Here is a 21,372-nt window from a genome sequence, read left to right as displayed (position 1 = left end):
CCATCCTCCATGTCTGATAGGTTTTTTTTAAATATTACTGTTTTGTTTCATTAAAGTGTCCTTCCTGCTAGTGCCATGTTCTGAATTATCTCTTCAGTGCTATCCTCCAATTCATGAATCCTTTCTTTAACTGTGTATAATCCAGACTTTATCCTATTGCTTTTTTAATTCAGTGATTATAATATTTTATTTCCAACATTCCTAATTCATTTTTGATTGATGGATTGCCTTTCATTGTTTGCTTAACGCCTCTTGTGTGACAGCTTTGCACTTACGTCCATACAGGCTACCCCAATTAGATAGTTTAATGGCATTTCAGGGTTCCTGCCCATGTATTAATGGGAAAACAAAGATTCAGTCATGAGATAGGGGGCAACTTGGTTAAGTTCTTACTTGGAAGCCTCTGTGTTCTCCAACTTCCATCATTTTTCTAGCCCAGTGATTTCAGTCAGGGCTGATTTTTCCCCCAGGGCATATTTGGCAATGTCTGGAGCATTACTGGTTGTCACAACAGGAGGTGGGTGTTTGCTATTAATAGCATCTGGTGGGTCAAGGTCAGGGATGTTGCTAAACATCCTACTGTGTACAGAACAACCCTACTACAAAGAATTATCTGGTCCAAAGCATTAATGGCACTGAGGGTGAGAAACAGTGGCACAGCTCCAGGCAGCGGTCAGCACTTTTAGCCCTTCCACAAAGGAGCTGCACCTTAGCTCTCAGCTTCAGCTCTGAACATGGCCTAGTGAACACTATTAATCTTTTTTACTCCTCACAGGTGGACTTCTTAATCATCCTTGTTGACTTCCAGATCCAGAGTCAGTAAGCCCAAGGGCTCAGCCCCATTCATACTGCATTTCTTGTCTACATAATTATCTTATTTCTGAGCCTAGCCTTTTATACCTCTGCGGTTTTCTACTTTAATATTTTATCTTTCATTACTATGATTTGGAGCAGAGATATTGGGCCAAAGCATGAACAACCCACTGAGCCACCTTGATCGAGGCCAACTCCCTAATGAGGTGAGTCTACCTAAATCAACCATTTTTTTGGCCCTATTTATTTAATGGATAAAAATATCAGATATTGTGCAACATGCTCTGACACAACTCATGGAATAACGAGATACTACCTCCCAGATAGAATCTTCTCAGTTACTTTTTAGCAACTACAATAGGGCTTTCAATAGACTTCCATCTAAAAAGCCTGTAGCTGGCAGGTATAAAAAGATACCCCCGATGAATGCCTGTGCCTTTTGCAGGAGCTTCTTCTGCATTTATAAAATGTAGGGTGGAGATTTTTGAGAATTGCATTTCAAGAAACACAGATTCCTCCCTTGTGACATATGCTCCCATTTCCTTGTGTCTTGGCGATCCTGTGAGAACTGCTGTATAGAAAAGGGACAACTATGAGATGCCTAAGGCAGAGATCTCCATCTCAGACAAGATACTAGAAGCTGACTGTGGAAAGAATTGACCCCTTTATCATTATATAGTGACTTTCTCTGTCTCTTTTCACAGCAGACCCTAAGGTTTTCTGACACTGGATGGAGCACAGCTGTCATTGTCATCTAACATCTTGCTCTTCCAAACCCACTGGGTCTGAGTGATTTAGGGGCAAGACCAGGGCTCAGGTATATGTAGCATTCCACACAGCTTCATCTGATTCGGATGCCACACATCTCCTCCAGCGCCTCCCCTCTAAGGAACCTTCCAGCCCAGGCAGAGGTGTGTTTCCCAGAGATGTGTACAGTGTCTCCTCTATTATTTATCATGGGTCTGCTTCTCGCTCACTCTGGACACATTTGATTGTCTTCATGGGACACAAGGCCCGACTAACTTCTCTCTCTGAGGAAACTGAGTTTGGGTCATGAAGACATGGTCATTGACCTGTGGGGAGCCTAGCTAGAAGGTTATGTAGGATTGGGAGCTTAAGACATCATGTTGGGTGCACTAAGATAGGACCATGTGTACGTAGGGCCAAATGTATGAGAGCACCCAACTGGGGAGCAAGTGGGCACCGAACTCAGCTTGCTATGCTGTGTGCCCAGGAAGGGGCACTTTTTCCTAATTTGCACAAAGTTGTCACATGAGCTAGCAGTGAGTCTTCTGTGCAAGTAGATGAACGTGGAAAGACACCTTTGGTCTGCAAAGATAAGAACAAAGGAAATGGGCAGTAATGATGTAGCTTCAGGGAGAAGCAAAGAGGGAGACGCTGCCTGGGCCCAGAAAGTATCAAGAACTTCGTTCCAGTTTCTGTAATAACCACCTCTACTTCCTGTCCTAGGCTTGTAGGAGATGCCCTATTCTCCTTCTGAAAAATGCCCTTAAATTAGCTTTAATGAGTGGGTTTCTGTTTCTTGCAATTAAAAATATCCTGTTGTAAAAGTATATAAAGTATATATATATATAAAAGTATACACACACACACTTGTGTTGTGTTTAAGCTGCAGGAGGGCAGGGGCTGTATCTCACTCACTACTATATGCTCAGAGCTTAGCACGGTGTCAGCATATAATAGTTGCTCAATAAAGACTTGCCAAATAATGAAACTCTATCTCTATCTATTTTAAATTTATTTATTTATCTATTTTTAAGTAATTTCTACACCCAACATGGGCCTTGAACTCATGACCCTAAGACCAAGAGTCACATGCTCCACCAACTGAGCCAGCCAGCTGCCCCTAAGATTTGCCAGATAAATGCCTGGATGAGAAAGCAGTGACATGAGTGGTTTAAGAAAGTGGCAGCATTGGAGACTCCTCAGCAAATGCACCTGGAGCAACATAAGGATGAGAGTTTCTTCAGTGAAGTTAAATCACTAACATTTTTCACCGGAAGCCACTGCCAAAATTTCAAGTCTAAAGAAAACAGTGTGAGCCCCAAGACTCAGAAAGCTGGAATGCTCCCTTGACAAAAAGAAACCTCACCTCTGTGGTGAAATAAAACCCCTGAAAATTTTTGAAATTAAAAGAAAATCAATACGTTTAAAAAAACTTAATTCCTTCTGGAATCATAGATATCACAGCTGGTACAGCCTGCAAAAGATCAGTCCATCCAGCACTACTGTTTGAAGCAGTAGCTCAGAGAGGTTCAAGAACTTACAAAGGTCTCACAGCAAGGGTAGGGGAAGAGAGCCTGGATTCCATGTCTTTGGCCTCTGAAGACAGTGTTTCCACTATACCAACCTTGGCAAAAGGAGGTTTTTACCTTTTCTCATTTCTCTGCTACTACAGTGAAAAAGACACTTTTCATGATACCCATTGAAACAGTTCCCATTTACTACTTCCAGTTCTTTTAACCCTGGTCAAATGATTGAAGAAATGACTGCCTTTACGCATTTATAAATTGAGCACACATTTAGGAAACAACAACCCATCAAATATGTCAGCTTCACCGCCACTAAAGTTTCAAATGACCAGGTTACCACAAAAAAAAAAAAAAAGTGCAATTTTCTACTGTATTATTGCCTGTGAAATATTACAAGTGCAAAATGTAATTACCTTAATGCTATTTTTGATATCATATCAGCAAATTATGCTGAGTCCCCACTGTGACACTTCTATCAGGCTAAGCATTATCCTGTTGTGAGTGTCGATCCCCAGGGAAAATGAAGTCACTCTAACGGTTTGGATGCTCCAGCAATTAGCCACCTTCGAGACATCCAGGAAAGGCTGATTCTGAGCCACTTATGGAATGTTTAACCTGTAAACATCTAGGACATTTACCTCCTGTTTGTTTTTTTCCCAGTGAAGCCCCAGAGATTCCTCTTTATGTAAGCAAAGGATCATTTTATATAATAAGAACTTTTCTCCTCCTATTTTCCTTCCTAATCAACAGCAAATCCCCCTCTGCTATTAAAACGCACACCACGAAAACTGGAAAGAGAAGTATTAAGTACATACCATGCTGAAGACTAATACCCAAATGCCATGAGGAGAAAAACACACACAATGTGATGTGTTGGAGGATTAGCTATCTTCACATTGAGCAAACAAAAATAATAACTTCCAGCAATCTCTGGAGGCCAGTGATTTGTTTTCTGAGGTTCAGAAGCTTTATCGGGAGATTAGAAAGGATAGAAAACACACACACACACTGAAGCTTTGCAAAATAGCTTCATTTACTTTGGGTATAAATACACAGTGTGCTGAAGTCAGATCCAACTTAAAATTAAAAAAAAAAAAAAACTGTGCAAAACTGACTCTGGGCGCACCTGAGGTACCAATAGCATGCAGACTTTCAAACAATTTCTCTACCAAAGTGAAGGACTCTATCCTCATCTCACTCTCTCTGAGCTCTGTTAAAATTTAAACTGGAAAGATCTTGTGATATAAATGCAATAGTAAGTTGTTAATAGAATTCAGGCTTGTGATTGAATTTGGTAAAAACTGAAGTTTTAAGGCTGGAGATTATTCATAAAGAACTATTTTCTCCGCAGTAAAAAACCAACCTCTCAGAAAAGGAACAGTTGCCTCCAAGTTGGCAGTCTTTTCAGGTTTAGTTGCAAAGATGAAAATATTAAGGTCGGTTACTAGATCTTGAGCATCTCTACATTTTCAGTGTCTATTTTGGGTAGAAAATCACCCCTTAGGCTGCCATTCCATCTGGAAAATGTAATTAATAAATCATCAGCTCTCAGCTCTGCACACTGCCTTATAAAGTGTACCAGAGGAGAGAGAGAAAGACTAAGATCTATTTATTATGTATCAGGTCCAGCACTGCCCTGCAGACTTCAAGTATCCCTGGGTTTCTGGGAAAACAAGGCACTTGGATGTACCTGGACAAACCCGGCTCTCTCCTCCAAGCACACAGAACTGTCCTCACATTATCCTGTTGTGAGGGTTCTCCAAGCACGGCCTTACCACCCATCTCCACATAGCTGGAAAGGGGAGGGAGAGGCTGAAATACCCCAGTGGGGCTTCAGGGCCCATCCAAATGCCCCTCCTGTGACAACAGCCTCAGGAAAGCCAAGTAGGAAGGAGGAGACCTGGTTGGGAAGCACCAGGAACATCCTTAAATCAGAATCAGATTGAACAGGTTCAAACCCAGGCTCTATGTGGCTGTGTGAAGTTGGGAAAGTGACTTCATCTTTCCAAATCTTGGTCCCACTCCAGAGTAAGCACTTGACTATTAGCTATTAGTGTGATCTACATAAACTTATTTAGAAAAGGGAAACACCTCCTGGTGGATTCTGATTTGTCAGGAAAAGTCATCTCAGGATGCTTGGTAGAAGTTGTTCAGTGACACAAGCAGGTATTTTAATGTACATTTTAAAGAGAAAACTGCTGCACAGAGATGTAAATGGCCAGGCCAAGGTCAAGGTGGTGGCTCAGCTCCCTGGTTTAAAGTCTGCCTAAGACTCTGGTCCCACCTTCACAAAGGCTTCATTCCGTCCCTCTAATCTGAATATGTCTCTTATCATCCTTAGGCCAGAAGAACTGTTTTAATGCTACATCAAACCTAAAGGCTTACCTTTATTTTCCTGGGCCTCTTTCGCTTTGAATTTACAGTATTTACTCCCTCCGCCCGCAGTCCTGATTAATGTCTGAATTCGACCATTGCAGTGTGTGTGTGTGTGTGTGTGTGTGTGTGTGTACAGATATTTACATACAATCCCAACCCTCTACAGCTAACTGGAGTGTGATCTTACTTGGCTTCTGGGTTTCTTTACCTCCCTGCATTAGAGCGCCAGGTATTTGGGATTAAATCCAGCCTGAAATGTTATTTGCTCTGTTTAGTGCTTTTATGATGATTCTCTTATTATCTGCATGTGCTTCAGTGCTAATTGTACATTACAATGGTTGTAAGCAGGCTGCCTGCAAGCAAAACAGGAGAGTGGTGGGGGTTTGGAACAAGCTGCAGCTCCACAGAACCCAGGGAAGAAAGGGCCAGAGCAAGAGACACCAATGAAAAAGAGAAAAGGAGGCAACCTGACTTTGCAGCTCCCTGAAAACAGGGCCCTGTGATGCCCCGAGGGACCAAGTAACTGTTTCGGGGCATGTAGCCAAGTGTTCCACCAAGAAGATATTTAAAAGATAAAAATAAATGTTATTCCTAAAATCCTAGGAGGGTGCCCGAAATAAACCTGAATCTTCAGACTCTAGAATCCATATGGTTATATCCAAGGGATGTTTAAAAAGGGAAATATACCATTTAAATTATTAAAACAGACGAAAGACTTTGATGATAGTTGGCATACCAATACAAGCATGAAGATTAAAATAGCCAAATAATAAATTCCCAATCCTGAGTTTGAAAAGAAATTTCAAAATCACCCTTGTGATATCCATGCTACTAAAAGAACTCACAGGAGCCAAGTATGCTTCACCTTCCACAAAAATATTTCCAACAGCTGAGAATCACATTGGGCCTCCGAGTCATGATCTCTAGTGAAAAGCTCCATTTATGTTACATGTAGTTTGCAAGTTTTTTTTTAAAGATCACATATGGCACTATAATGTATCTATGGAGGTTTGATAAATTGCATATAGAAAACAAATTATGTAGTAGTTCTTGGCATTTTTATTAGCTTAAAAATGATTTTAGCATTGACATTTTGCACAGGGTAATGAAACACAAATTATAATTAGAAAACATCTTGGTGTTCATTTTCAAATTCATCTTTTGCAATTCCCAGTTTTCTGACAACTGCTCAGCCACCGGAGATGAGGAACAACCATTACCAGCCTTAAACCGAGCCTCCCCTTCAGTCTCTAGGATTTCAGCTCCTTCCACATTTCATAACTGATCTGGCCGGGACCACTTTACATGAGGTTACTACAGCCTTAGCGTCAGGCCCCTGCACTCACTGGGGTCCCTTTCAAGGCCCTGGATCTAATTTTGTATTTGTTGTTCTGTATTCTCTTTTGTAAACAGAAGTTTTCCCGAATGTATAGATTTCAAGCTGCATAAAACTGCCCCTTGGTAGATGGATGAACCTTCCTTAAGCATCTCGGTCAAGTCATGGAGAGCAAAATGCCAGCCCCTTTCTCCTCCCTTCACAACTAGGGCGTGCTCGCCTGATGTAGCATATCACATACAGACCAGTGCACAGTGGCTGATACCATGAATGACAGGGTCTGTGGGTGATTCTCTTGTACAATGTAGGCCAATACTATATAGTAAAAGATGGTTTCATGAGATTTTTCTTTTGTGAACAGAAGCTTGTTATCAACTAGTCCTTGTTTTTCATACACAATGAAAATTTTCAGATACCTCTGGAGTGACCCTTAGCATTCCAAAGTCATGATTTTGACTGATTTTGAGCAAGCTTAGGTCTTTTAAACTTGCAAAATGGTAATATAGTTTGGCTTTTTTGTCTAACCATTTGAAAATTTCCTAAAAATTCCATTTCTAATTTTACTTGGATTTAAAATTTTAATTTATGGAAGCATAGCTCAATCCAAAATGTTCTGCAAAGTTCATAAAAATATCTAAAATATCTAGTCTCTTTTTCATTTTATCCAAAAGTTTGCAGATTTCACAAAATAAGTATTTCTCTAAAGATTGTCTGGAATCTTTAAGTCACTATGTAATCACATTTCACCTTAGAACTTCTCATGAATACAGCATTAAGAAAATGGGCGAGATCTAATTTTATTGATCACTTCACTCTTCCTAGGCATTTGCTAGTATGTAGCTAATATAAGCCTCAGAATAATTCCATGAGGTAAATACCCCATCCTTACGTTATACTCATGGAAACTGAGGCTCGGAAAGGCAAAGTAACTAGTTCAAATGAAGTCACGTAACCAACTAGCAACTGAGTAAGTGTGGAGTCCAATCAATTCCATGACACTAGACAACTAGGTATGTCAATACACACATAACCTTTCTCATAGTATAGGTGAGAAGAATCACTAAGAAAAGTGATTCTTCTTTTCTTTTTGAAGAAGGGGAGAGAAAGAAAGGCAGAGAGAGTGGTAGGTAGAGGCAGAGGGAGAGAGAGAATCTTAAGCAGCTCCACACGCAATGCAGACTGCAATGCAGGGCTGGATCTCAAGATCCTGAGATCATAATCTGAGCCAAAATCAAGGGTCACAACTTAACTGACTGAGCCACCCAGGCACCCCTCCCAAATCTGGTCATGTGTTACCAGCAGCGTGACAGGCAGAAATTATGACGAGTTGAAGACAAAGCATAATACGATATTTCCTTGAAAAACAAGTAAGTGTGCTGAAATTCTTGGGCTGCTGCTCAACACTGATCAAGGTTACCAAGTCCTGCATCCTGGAAAGCATGCTCGATGCTTGAGATTTCAGAAAGAAACAGACACTCTATGGAAACCAAGACCAGGAAGTAGGGGAGATCCTTCTTAGAGGCACTGGGCTTGGCACCAGACCCCATACTCTGAGAAGAAGAGAAGAGGTCGTCAGGATGGAATCAAAAGACAGTATCTGTTTAGAAGGAAGTTTCTGAGGCTGTAAGCTGAAGATCAGAAAAGAAGGTCATTTATTCCAGAAAGTAATGTCATTGAGATCTCTCAGTGGGGCTCAGTGGAGATGGAGGAGTGCCCACCCAGTTATAAAGCACAAAACTGACAGATTGAATGAGAAATGGGCAGAAGCTGAAACACCAAATCAAGGAAGATGGACAGTCTTTGGCAAGAGAAGAATGGAACTCTAAAATGAATTTGGGGCATAGGGTTGATTTTAGGTCTTCTGGCATCGATAAAAAATGACAGCAGCACTCGATTTGATCCTGAGAATCAATGCCAATTCCTTATTAAACTGTCAATCTTTCTTAGTGTCAACCTTAAAGATCTTGATTCTGTGAATGTACCAGTGAACCTGAAAGCTGCAAGTTTCAACAGCCCTCCTTGAAAAGTAAACACCAGCCTCTCACCCAGAATTTCTGGAACTTCTGGTACCATTTGGTGCCACTTTCATACTGATTTTCCTAATAAGCTACACTGGACTATTTGCTTTATGAATAATTTGCAGAAGATGTCTAATCTTGAAAACTACTTTTAAAATAAATAGTGAGTACTAATTTCTCTAGAGCTCCCAAATAACGAAAATCTATTACTCCCCAGGCTCCACTGGGAAGAATTGTGGCAACAGCCATGCTGGCAACTGGAAAATTTATAAGACCTTGATAAATGTCAATAACTTTGTCCAAATTATTTCTCCCTAAAAGATCATTCCCGTATCATCAGCTCACTTGAGCTCCTTTGGGGCTGCGGAGATGCCAGAAAAAGGATTCAAATCTGATTTCTCTTTTGGGGGTAGAATATAGGAGCTCCTTAGCTTTGCAGCTCCCAAAGAATATGGAATATGGAATATGTGGTGACTCACGTCATTCGTTTGTCTGCACCAAACTTTAAAGTAGGCTGATTCAGATCACCTAGGGAGTGAAGCACTAGCTTGAGCTCAATTACGATTCCAACCTTGATCAACAGTCTACACCAAAACAGAGAATTCCGAACTCGACCCCGCATCATCTTCATTTCAAATCTGGGCAAGGCAAGTATATTTACATGCAGGATCTCCTTTCTTCTATCCCGGTGAGGCAATGAGCAGGATTTCTCCAACAAGAATGAAAGATCAAGACCATTAAGGACAATGTGGTCATCAATGCAGATGCATACATGGAAATATATATGTAACACGTAAATGCATTTGCTGTGTGCCAGACACTGTGCCAAGCACTTTACCTACAGTCTTTGATTCCAGTGCCTGGTACCATCCACATATATCTGCCCACATAAGCCCATGACCCTAACTGCCCACTTGCCTTCTTTTAAAAAATACTACCTGAATGCCTACCGTGTGTCAAACATGCCACAGCCAGGAGGTACACAATCTGGTAGAGAGGACGGGGCATATGATAATGTAATACCGAAGTAGATATAGGGTATAGAAAACATCCTTCTGGGGCACCTGGGTGGCTCAGTAGGTTAAGCAACTGCCTTTGACTCAGGACACGATTCCAGGGTCCTGAGATTGAGTCCTGCATTGGGCTCCCTGCTCCACAGGGGGCCTACTTCTCCCTGTCCTTCTGCCTGCCACTCATCCTCCTTGTGCTCTCTCTCTAAGTAATAAATAAAATCTTTAAAAAGAAAGAAAGAAGAAAGAAGAAAGAAAGAAAGAAGAAAGAAAGAAAGAAAGAAAGAAAGAAAGAAAGAAAGAAAGAAAGAAAGAAAGAAACCATCCTTCTGCTCAGTGGTATGGGACGTGACTCTAGAAGTGACTCCTCCTGGCGTTGGTCCAGTAGGTGTAGGCAAGTCCTGGAGGTCATTCAGCAAAGCAGCCTGAGCAAGCACATACTGGGGGACATCTTTCTTCATCACTGGATCACTGTCTGGTTTCACTGGGGTAGTCCTGCCTGACATTACCACAGAGATGTATTGCTTGAAAGATAACTCCCATGAGCATCAGATGGGCTTTTCTGAGATTGTCCATGGAGCAAGCACACCCACACTACAGAGGGGCAGCCCGTCTTGGGCTTCTCCTTCCACTGTGGACATCTCACCCAGCTCTGCTGCTACAACCACCATGGCTCAACCCAGCCCTGACCAGCAGACCCAATTCAATGGAGGCCGGAGAGTGGCATGTAGATCGGGCTTGGCTCAAGGACAATAACCCAGAAGAACACACGGCTGGGTCATCTGGATTAGGAGAGTCAGCTCTGTCTCACTGCCAACTGGGCCCCTTAAAACCCTTTCCACACCTGCTTCCATCCTGCCTTTGTGTGGCTGAAGCCACATTCCCAATTCCTACTCCAGAAATGTCTTCAGGCATAGCTAGAACCTTCTTTGTCTAGAACCAAAGAGATGAGCTCCTTTCTCTAGCTTCCAAGGCTTCTTTCCTATCTGAGGCCTCCTCTTTCCCAGACTTCCAGTCTAGGATGGTCACCTTCTTCAACGGAGACTCTGCATTTTCCTCTCAGGTGTGTGACCTCACTCAGGACGTCACCACATCAGGTTACGTCTATGGAAAGGCTGCCAACAAAGTGGAAACACAGGCCGCGAGCCTTTGCTGCTCTCACCGGCAGGTTTAAGTCATGATCTAGTCACTCAGAAACAAACAACGTGGAGAATTCTCTCTGGCATACAAAGCAAATGAAATGTCTCCGACCTCAAGAGAGGCACTGTCCAACAGAAACAGAACAAGAGTCACACAGGTAAAGTTAAAATTTCCACATCAGTAGCCACATTAATAAAAAGTAAAGAGAAGCGGGTGAAATTAATGTGAACAGTTTATTTAACCTCATACATCAAAACATTATTGTTCCAACATGTAATTAATACCGACGATTATGAGAGAGATACTTTAGCTTTTTCATACTGTATCTTCAAAGTCCCACCTATATTTTACATTTATAGCACATCTCAATTCAGACTAGCCCCTTTCCCCAGTGGCCACCGCGGGCTACTGGCCACTCCACTGGACAGTGCAGCTCCAGACCCTTACAGTCTAGTGGAGCTGAAAGTTGTTCCCACTCTTTCTACGACATAAAGTGACGTTCAGACTCAGAATCTGTCTCCCTGGCTTAACCCAGGGACGGTGGGTGGTCCAGGACTTTCCAGGGTGAATTTCTTGGCTATCTGTTAACACTAACTGCTCTGTGGATGAATGGCTCTATTCCAGGCAATGGAACGGGCCCCCAAAAGTGGAACAGGGCCAGTGCCGAGCACCATCAGCACCCCAGACTGCCCAACCCTGACTGAGCTCCTTGGGATTCCTGCTATGGTTATTCTTTATAAGGGGGTAAAAAGAGTCTGTTGATACTTTCACAGCTGAAAAAAGTTACCCAAAAGTCATCACAATTGCTGCCTTTGGCTAAATTTTATTCTCTTATCGATCTCTGACCAAGTGATTCTAATGTGGGGGACACTTTGGATATTAGTGAAGGTAGCGGTTAGGAATGCTTCAGTTGCAAGTGATGGAAACACCAATTCAAAGTAACTCAAGCCAAAAATAGGCACAGGGCTCGAGTGCCTGATCAGGACCCCTATAGGGGTGGGAGGCCCAAAGAGGGTGAGCTTCAGGTGAGGCGGCATCAATTCCACCGAGGACCTGACTTCACAGTCTGTCCACTCTGCCTTCCTCCACACTGACAAGACCTTCCAACCTCACTTAGCGGTCGCCCGCAGCTCCAGGTAACCACCCGGGGTCTCAGAGTGACTTCAACAGCAGTGACCTCACGTCCAGCAGAAGAAAAGCAGCCTCCTGGCTAGTTCCCCACAAATCCTCGGATTCGTCTTCTGCCATTGGCCAGAACTGGGTCACAATGTCCATGTCTGAACTAATAACTGCAAGTGACCCATGGCTTCCTCAGCCGGCTTAGGCCAATCAGAGCCCATCCCAGGAGCCAGAGGTGGGGTTCATCCCACCCGAACTGTACCCTGAGGATACAAGGGGGTCCCTCCACGTGAGAAGCAGAAGGTCGACACCGGGGAGGCTCCCGACAAACATCCACCACCATCAGCATCATGTGTCCGGGGTTGTTACTTTATCTTGCCGGATGCGTGGGGATTCGACTGGAGGATTGCTGAATTCTCTGGTAGCTTCAACTATGTCTCACTAAATTTATTTCAGTCCTTCCGATGAGAGTTATGAGAGCTTTCCTAACTCCTAGACTTCTCCGGATGGACAGAAATCTCCCTAGCACAAAGCCTTTAAGAAAGCAAGCCCTCATTTTGGATGGATTTTCTCCAGAGTGCTTTATTGAAATCTCGAATATAATCCAGGCATATTAAAGACATGAATGCCTCCTAAGAGTTAAAAGCTACAGAAAGAGATTTTATGAACAAAGCTCAGGTGTTATCAGCTGGTACCCTAAGATTACACAAGGAAGCCTGGTCAAGCCCACGCCTAGCATGTTTTTCAACAACTAGTAAAAAAGATTTAAGGAAGCCTGTGATGTCAAATCTCTGTGATGGGCCCTTCAAATGCATTTTTTCCCCTCAAGCTCTAAAAGCTTGCCGTGCTAGTTTCTTCTGATGACAAGAAGGCAGGCATACAAGGGGGGAAGGGGAACCCCAGAAGTAAGAAGCAAAGGATGCTGTTTGAAAAAGAATAATTCTTGACATTAAAGTATCCTTTAGTATATTTCTGCTCCAGAGGGCTTTAAAATCTCACATTCATTTGAAAGATGGAATGCTCCTCCTAAGTTTATAATCTATAGCAATTACTGTAATTAATAATCAGTGACATCCATATGGGCAGGAACTGTGTCTGCTCTGTTCACCACCGTGAACCCAAGTCCTGGAACACGGTAGGCATTCAGTAAATATTTGATGCAGTGAAATCAGATTGAATTTATTTGGTCAAAGGCAACCTATTTTAACACACAGCCTGGGCCTGGAGACTATTCCACTCTTCTAATGTAATTCCTCTAGGTGGTTGGGATTGAGGTGACACAGGTGGTGATGGTGGTCAGGGAGCAGTCAAGAACCAAATGCTTCAAGGTGACCTAAAACCAATCCTTCCAACAATTCCACCCCAGATTGCTCGGTGTGGGGGATCCAGAGATGGAAATAACACAAGTTCGTAGATGCTCAGAGCAAGAGGAACCCCTGTGTAGCGATAACACAATGGGATAGAAAACAGAAGGAAATGTAAAGTGTTGTGGGCACAAAGATGATCCCTCGCAGGACCAGGGAAGATTACAAGGAAGAATTTTGGCTTGTGACTGTTCTCACCAGCAGCCTCCACAAAGGCAGTATTTACCGTCTCTGGAGACCCAGAGGAGTGGTGAGTAGGAGGTGGGAAGATCAGAGGGGCCGTGTAATCCTTGGAGCCTTTAACACTGTCTTCACAGATGGACCAGTCCTCCCTTTGCTGCCCCAGGACCCTGGATGCACCCATCGCAGGCCCCCGGGGTCCCCGTCCTCTGGGAACAGAGCCCCAGCCGGGAGGCAGCCCAGTGTCCCAGGAACTGAAGAGTTTGGCAGGGACGGACGGAAAGTACTTGCTTTGAAAGGAGGCAGGGGGTGGTTCCTGCCGTGCTATCTTGTTTCTGGTGGGATGCAACAGACAGTGGTTCTGAAGAAGAGATCACATCCTCTCCGCTAGATAGATCTGTTTTTGCCACATGGTTTTCAGTGTTCCTAATGAACTGTTAACAAGCTGTCAATTAAGTGCACAAATTAGGAGAGATGACACGGAGAGGTTTCTACAACAGAGCATGCTCCCGGGCTGCAAACTACAGACCCTTCCAGAAAACCTGAGGGCCTCCCATTTGGACTTTCCAATGGGCACCTTTGACCCGGCTGGGGGAGCTGCTGCCTGTAGGTCCCAGTCTGGGGCTAGGCCTTAAGACGTGATCTAAAAAGTGATATAATTCTTTTTTTTTTTTTCTTTGCCTCACGCTCAGTGCCGAAACTCCTCTTGGCTCCTAGCAAATCAAACAGTTAATTCTCTGCTGCAACCTGCAAACCTGTTTTACTTAAATGGGTGCCGACGGAAGACTTTAATCTGTGTGACTTTTATTGTCATTTCCTTTCCAGCCAATTGGTCCCGTGGGCTCTGGCGGTGCCTTACCGGGCCCCTCTTGAGGGAAGGAGCTCCTCACAAAAGAAGAAAACTTTAGATGCCATTGTCCCTGCTGCTCCTTCCCAAGGGAGACTCCTACCAGTCCGTCTCACTGGGGGAGCCCTAAATCTCCCCGGCCCCCCCCGTTTATTGCCTGAGGCGGGATGTGAAGGGAACAAGGGAAGGGCTGAGGGCAGCATCAGGGGCGCTGAGGAGGAGAAGGCCGCTGAGCACATCCTGGGGGGCGGCGTGGAGCCCCTCACACAAAGGGACATGAAAGAGAAAGGAAACAAAAATCAGAAGTGCTCCCTCGGTGGGAATTGTTGGAAGGGTCCCTCACACAGAAGTGGGATAACAAAGAGACCAGTTACTGGTTAACTTGAAGAAAGAGCGGGACACGCTGGGGAGAGGGCCGGGGTCTTAATACGATGAACAAAACGGCCCCCCCCCCCCCCCGGGCCTGTCTGTCCCAGGAGCCAGTGGGAGGACTTCTGCGGGGCCGGGGCGTCTCTACACGCATGGAGCTGACAGGAAATGACTGTTCCCATGTCACACCCCAAAGTCGATCCTTTCCCCCCCAGAAAGGCCTCTGCTGGCTGGGCCCTAAGACTTGTGGGGCTGACTCCCCAGCAGCCAGGCCCTCTGGGACTCAGTTTCTCCGCCCACTGAAGGCCTGGAATGATGCCCACTCTCTCCAAATGAAAGGAGACGCCTGGGGGCAGGACCCTTGGCCCTTCCAGAGCCGAGAGGCCAGGCTGGGAGGAGGGCTCCTGTCAGCCTGGGGCCCTAGGGCCTCCCCACCCCCGAGGGCCCGGGACCTTCCCCCCTTCCCGGGGCACTGCTGCCTCCTGCTGACCTGCCTCGCGAGCGTCAGGTTTCTCCTCTGGCTCATCCTCCCCCTCGCGGGGGGCCCTCGGAAGCCACGACCCTCTCCCCCTCCGGTCCCAGGCCCTCACCCTACCCGGCTGCAGGGCAGGGGGTCTGAATTTGGAGTCAAGACCCGGTTTCTGTCCTAACTCTGCCACTCACGGAGTGACAACGAAGACATTTCTTGGACCCTCCTCCCCTCTTTGCTTCCTTTTCTGAAAACAGGTCACCGAGAAATAAAGCTGTTGCACGACTCAAATGAGAAAGCGGAAAGTTGTGTAAACCAGAAGGCAATACGCTAGAAGTTCAGAAATTCTCCCTCCTTCTTTCTTTCTCATTGAAAGTAGCCGCACCCCCTGTTCCGTGTAGAAGGGATCGAAAGGCAGAGCCTTCTGGTCCAAGCAGGGGCAGGGCCCCGGCCCCTCGGCCGCACCCCCCAGTTGTGCTCCGGGCCTCAACATCTGAAAACCACTCCCCTCCACTAATAGTCGCTACGCATAATTGCTCATCAAAAGCATCTGGAAAATAAAATCCATGCGATTACAGATAACACGAATGGAAGCCAGCAACCCCCCCCCCCCCCCCCCGCCCCGGGGCCTTCCAGGGCTTATTCACATCAGACCTAAAGGGGGGCAGACGTGCACCGCTTGGAGTTTATCCATTCATCTTTCGATGGACACCGAGGCTCCTTCCACAGCTTGGCTATTGTGGACATTGCTGCTAGAAACATTGGGGTGCAGGTGTCCCGGCGTTTCATTGCATCTGTACCCTACCGCTTGGAGTTTAAATCTCTTGTCACAACCACCTGGCGTCCTCACGATGCCACCTGCCTCATGCACGGCACCACCCTGCTCTATCCTTGTCTTACACCCACGGTTACTTATCCTTTAGAAGAGGCATCGCTTGTCCATTTTGTGACTCAACCCTCCACACTCATCAGTACACACACACACACACACACACACACACGTACACAATAGCTAGCTCAAAGTACAGATTTCTTAAAACCGGTCCAGGAAGAACGAGCCACAGACTCCCTGGAAGCCCCTACTAAGCCCCATTACCCATCGAAAGAAGTTTCCCAAAGTGATTACAGACAATCGTCCCAGGCTGACTAATGACTCTGCAGAGTCAAGGACGGGCCCGCTCACCGAGGCCCAGCTTTAATTCAAAGTAAGCGTTCCTGCAGGATTCACCACCGCCTCCCCCTCTTTGCACTCTGCCCATTTCATTAAGCATTTCTCCCTCCGCATCTAAATGCTAACTGTCTGGCAGGCTGCAGAGCCGCATTCCCTACCCCCAGCCCCTGAGAGGCCCAGAGGGAAGTCAGCAGGCACAATTATAGCTTTCATGTGTCTTTCTGGAGAGAAGACTTAAGTGTTATTTTATATTTTTTCTCTGAACCATGTCAGTGATTTTCCTCGGGAAGCCCCAGCCTCAGGCTTCCCCCCCACCCCCACCCCACTCAGATCCCCCATGAAAATTTCATAGAAAACTTAGGCAGGCTAAGAAAGGCAGCATTTTTTTTTCCTCCTGAGAGCTATGCGGGCTGCTTTCTGCTACATGGCTCCTGTTACAGAGTCACAGACAAACCCAAGACAGAGGAGGGCTGTAAAATATGAACATGGAAGAGAAGGGGGGGAATGAGAGAAATCAAGAGAGAGCTACTCATTTATAGGAAAAAAAGAATCACAGATTGCTTTCTTTACAAATGAGAGAATCAGGCCTGCAAGGGGCCTCTTTCCGGCTTCCCAATCCCCAAACCAACGCGCCAGCCCACGGGCATCCGTGGCTCTCTTGTGCCCTCTCGTGGACGAAGGTGGTCACCGTCCTTCCCTGAGTGACAGCCAGAGTCTCTTATGCACTTGTCGGCCTTCTTATTACATCATGAATTTTGATAAGCCCATTAGCCAGCCAGGCAGCCAGGAGGAGGATGTCTTTCTCACTTGATGACTACACAATGAGGAGTAATATATTTTAATTTAAACACCATAAACCTATTGAGTGCTTAATTAACTTTAACCGTCTTTAGGGGAATGAAGCCAATTTGAGGGGGTCAAAAGGAGTTGTTTCAATATCAAACAGTTTTACATAGTCAATCCATTCATTCGGCCTACAGCTACTGATTAACACACAAAATTAACATGTTAGTAAAAATTCATATTCAGGCCTCTAGGGAAATTAAGATGCGCATGCACAGGGCATGATTAGCACAGCTATTGTTTTCTCCCAACAATATAATTTAATGGGTTTTTAGAATTACAGAAAGAGAGACTTGGTGCTGGTTTGAATTGATTATTTACCACAATGCTTTGAAATATAGAAAGGAGAGAAAACATCTCAAGCCAAAAGGGCCGGCGAACAGAGGCGGACGGGCTCAGAGTGAGTGTATCTTACTAAGGAGCTTGGCCAGGATGAACCGGCGGAGAGGCAGGCTGGGCACCACAACCAGACGTGAGCTGGGGCCAACAAGAGGAGCGGCTTTTTGGCTGCATGAAAAAGCACAGTAAGAGCTGCCTTCCCAGGGAGGAGGAAATTATTTCATTTAAGATTTAATCATATTACACACACCCAGCCTGTTTCTCAGGTGTAGGGAGATAGGTACCTTATTCAAACACAGATAAAGAGAATAAATAAAAAAGAAATTAAAAAAAATAAGAAGTCAAGGAAAAAGAATAGAGAGCAATAGAATGAGGTAGTCGCCACATTCACAAAGCAAATTTAGTTCTGAGCTTCCTGGCGGCCAAGGAAAAAGTGGCAAGGGCACTGGGATATCTAGTCCTCATTATCCGACGTCCTTAAGGTAACATACAAGTCTGTCTGAATAGAACGTGTTTCCTTCCTCACCCTGAATTAGAGAGATGGATTGTGCGATGGCTTACAGAAAGGTCATTGTGGAAGAGGGACTGCAGGTGTGTTTTGGGCTTAGCAAAAGATACAAAAGCGTGCTTTCGAAAGTACTTCTTCTGTTGATGCTCCATAGCAGGCAAGGGCAAAACTTTTTTTTTTTAATAAATTAATTTTTTATTGGTGTTCAATTTACCAACATACAGAATAACACCCAGTGCTCATCCCGTCAAGTGCCCCCCTCAGTGCCCATCACCCATTCATCCCCACTCCCCACCCTCCTCCCCTTCCACCACCCCTAGTTCGTTTCCCAGAGTTAGGAGTCTTTATGTTCTGTCTCCCTTTCTGATATTTCCCACACATTTCTTCTCACAAGGGCAAAACTTGATGCTGAAACTGGCAAAACCATTTCTGTAGGGTAATCATATAATACAGTCTGGGTATACGCTTTCTGGTGACCCTTCTAGAATCTCCACGGTAATAGTGGTAGCTTTAGGACCCAGACTAGCAGGAAGCAAAAAGGACTTGGTCCTCACACACAATTTACAGGGTCTTTGTAAGAACCTCATAACTGACCCGATTGCCTTCAATCTCTCCCCCTCTCTGAACCATCTCTACACAGCAAGAAATGAATCCTTCTAAAACACTACTTTAGTATACTCCTTCGCTCAGAATCCTCCAGAGCGTCCTTGCTTCCCACATGGATCTACTTTCAGCCTCATCTCTCAACACTACCTCACACAAAGCCTCCGGCCCACGAGGCTGGTCTTTTACCAACCACTCACCGGGCCCCCAAACCCCTGTTCACACCATCCCCCCATTCCACCCTGGGTTGCCTTTCCTCATCTTCAAATCCTTCCTCCTCCACCAAACCTTTCTCTCCTCTCCTCAAAGACTAATTTTCTGCACAAGTAGTCAAGGAGGCCCTTCCCTCTCTGACCCCAACCCTACTCCTGCCATCACCTCCTCTGTAATTCCAGCTTCAGGCTATGAACACCTGCTTCTCCCCAAACTCACTACCAACATCTCTGCCCACATCCTCCTCCTGCCTTGCTCTCTACCCTCTTGCTTTCACCACACACCCTCCTTCAAGATGCAGCTCATCACCTCTTCTGTAAGGTTCCCACCCACCAGCAGGTCACCTCCTCCTGGCCGCACCTCTGCCCACACCCCTTGCATACCCACCACAGCTCCCTGCCAATATGTAGGTCGGCTCCCACCTCCCACCTGCCACACTGGGAGCTCCTCCATGACTGGGTGAGCGTTGCGATGGCTTTTTCTTCTTCTTTTTAAGTCTCCTGTGGTTACCAGTGCCCGGCACTTATTAGGGCCCGTTGAATGAAATCACTAGGTAATCCTCAACCACAGACTCAGAGCTCCCAGGATACAGGGCCGCAGGGCTCTGCTTCTCAGTGCTTCTCATGGGCTGGGAAAGCAGTCCTCCTCTCTGCTTGCTGTTGTAGGGAGACCTTTCACTGTCTGATCGACTCATCCACTGTCAATCTATCTGTCTGCCTCCTCCCCCTTATCCCTTTTCTCTCACCAAAGAAGCCTCTGGCAGGTGCTCAGTCGGTTGAGCATCTGACACTTGATTTCAGCTCAGGTCATGATCTCAGGGTCATGAGGTTGAGCCCCCCACCTGGCTCTGTGCTCAGCAGGGAACCTGCTTGAGATTCTCTCTCCCTCTCCCACCCCCTAATTCTCTCTCACGAAATAAATAAAATCTTTACAAAAAAAAAAGGAAGAAGCCTGGCAGGCAAAAAGGAGAGATACAAGGAAGCAGATGGAGAAAAAGCTAGTGGTTGAGACGACTCAAGAGCACAGCCTCGTTCCTCCTACTTTGACCCAGCTGGCCTTGTTTCTTGGAGCCATGGAAGGCCCGAGGTCCAAAGGGTTTGCTAAAGCCCAGTGCTTTAGTGAAATGAGCGGACCGGCAGCTGTTGGGCTACTTTGACGGGCTGGGGTCAGGGTGACGCAGACAGACACTGGGTTGGCTGGAGCGCAGGAGACAGGACTGAGACTTCTGTACAGGAGAAACTGGGATCTGGGAACTGTGTGTGTGTGTGTGTGTGTGCGCGTGTGTGTGTGTGTGTGTGTGTGTGTGGTTCGGGGAGGGGCAGGCCAGCAGGGCAGGAGGGAGGAGCCTCGGGGTGTGCTCCCAGGCCGGCACCAGGCTGCACCAGGCCTGTCCTTGGAGGAGCGTGGTGTCTCCACGCCTGCTTCCCCTCCTCCTAACTCTCCCTCTTCATTAACCACGTGAGCTCCCTGTTTTTCCACAGGTTTCAGAAGAGGCAAACATTTCAAGCCACATATGTTCACAGGGAAAGTTTTGCACTATTGGATGAAGGGAGTGTGAGCAAAAGCTGCTCAGAGGCACACACCCAATTCTCTGGCTTCAGTCTCCCGGTTGGGTGCATTTTGTTGGGTGCTTCGCTTCCACAAACCAACTGACAGAAGAGGCCGATCCTATCCTGCCACAAGCTTTGGGGGCTCACACTCTGATCCCCCTGCCCGGCTCCACTGCACTGTTCTACAGAATAAGCATAGGCACACTGCAGAGCCATCGGATAACCCAACAGGGTGCTGCTAAAGCAGTTACAAAGCCACCAAGGGAAAGGAGTCAGCTCTCCATCGGATGTGCAAAGGCAAGGTGGCTCCCCTGGGCATCTGAACTGACCACCCCGAAGGGCACCCCTCAGCACTGATGGGGACAGGCTTTCAGGGGGCAGTTTGGCATACTCGCTTAAGTCTTTAAACGTGTGCATTCTCAGGATTCTCAGTTTATTTAGGAATTTATGCCAAATAAATCATCATGGATGTGCTCTATATAGACATTTATTACAGCATTTTTTAGTGAAAAGCTGGAAACATGCTCAATAATAGATTGATTAGTTAGTGAAATTATGGCGTCTGTTCAATAAAATACCAGCAGTCTAAAGTCTCTTAATATTTATCGACAGAAAAAACATATATCCTATCTTATTAAATCAAAAAAGCATAGAATAAATGTTTCTATAGGATCATCCCATTTTCTCTGAAAATATATGTATGTGAATATATGAAAAAAAGTTCTGGAAGGACAGCTACCAAGGCGTTCACGGCAGTTATTGCTCTGTGATGGAGTCATGGTGGCTTTCCATTGTCATTTTTTTTTTCATTAATCCACAATTTTAAATTTT

The 21,372-nt window shown here is 45.5% G+C and overlaps 1 protein-coding gene across 1 annotated transcript in view; it reads right to left on the bottom strand.

Moving 5' to 3' along the window:
* Positions 1-21,372, bottom strand: part of LOC102157112 — a 173,016-nt gene that overhangs the window by 29,243 nt on the left and 122,401 nt on the right.

The sequence above is a fragment of the Canis lupus genome, chromosome 18 (genome assembly GCF_011100685.1).
Source record: "Canis lupus familiaris isolate Mischka breed German Shepherd chromosome 18, alternate assembly UU_Cfam_GSD_1.0, whole genome shotgun sequence".
Classification (NCBI taxonomy): domain Eukaryota; kingdom Metazoa; phylum Chordata; class Mammalia; order Carnivora; family Canidae; genus Canis; species Canis lupus.
The sequence above is the reverse complement of the archived record's forward strand: the minus strand, read 5'-3'. Positions and strand labels throughout refer to the sequence as shown.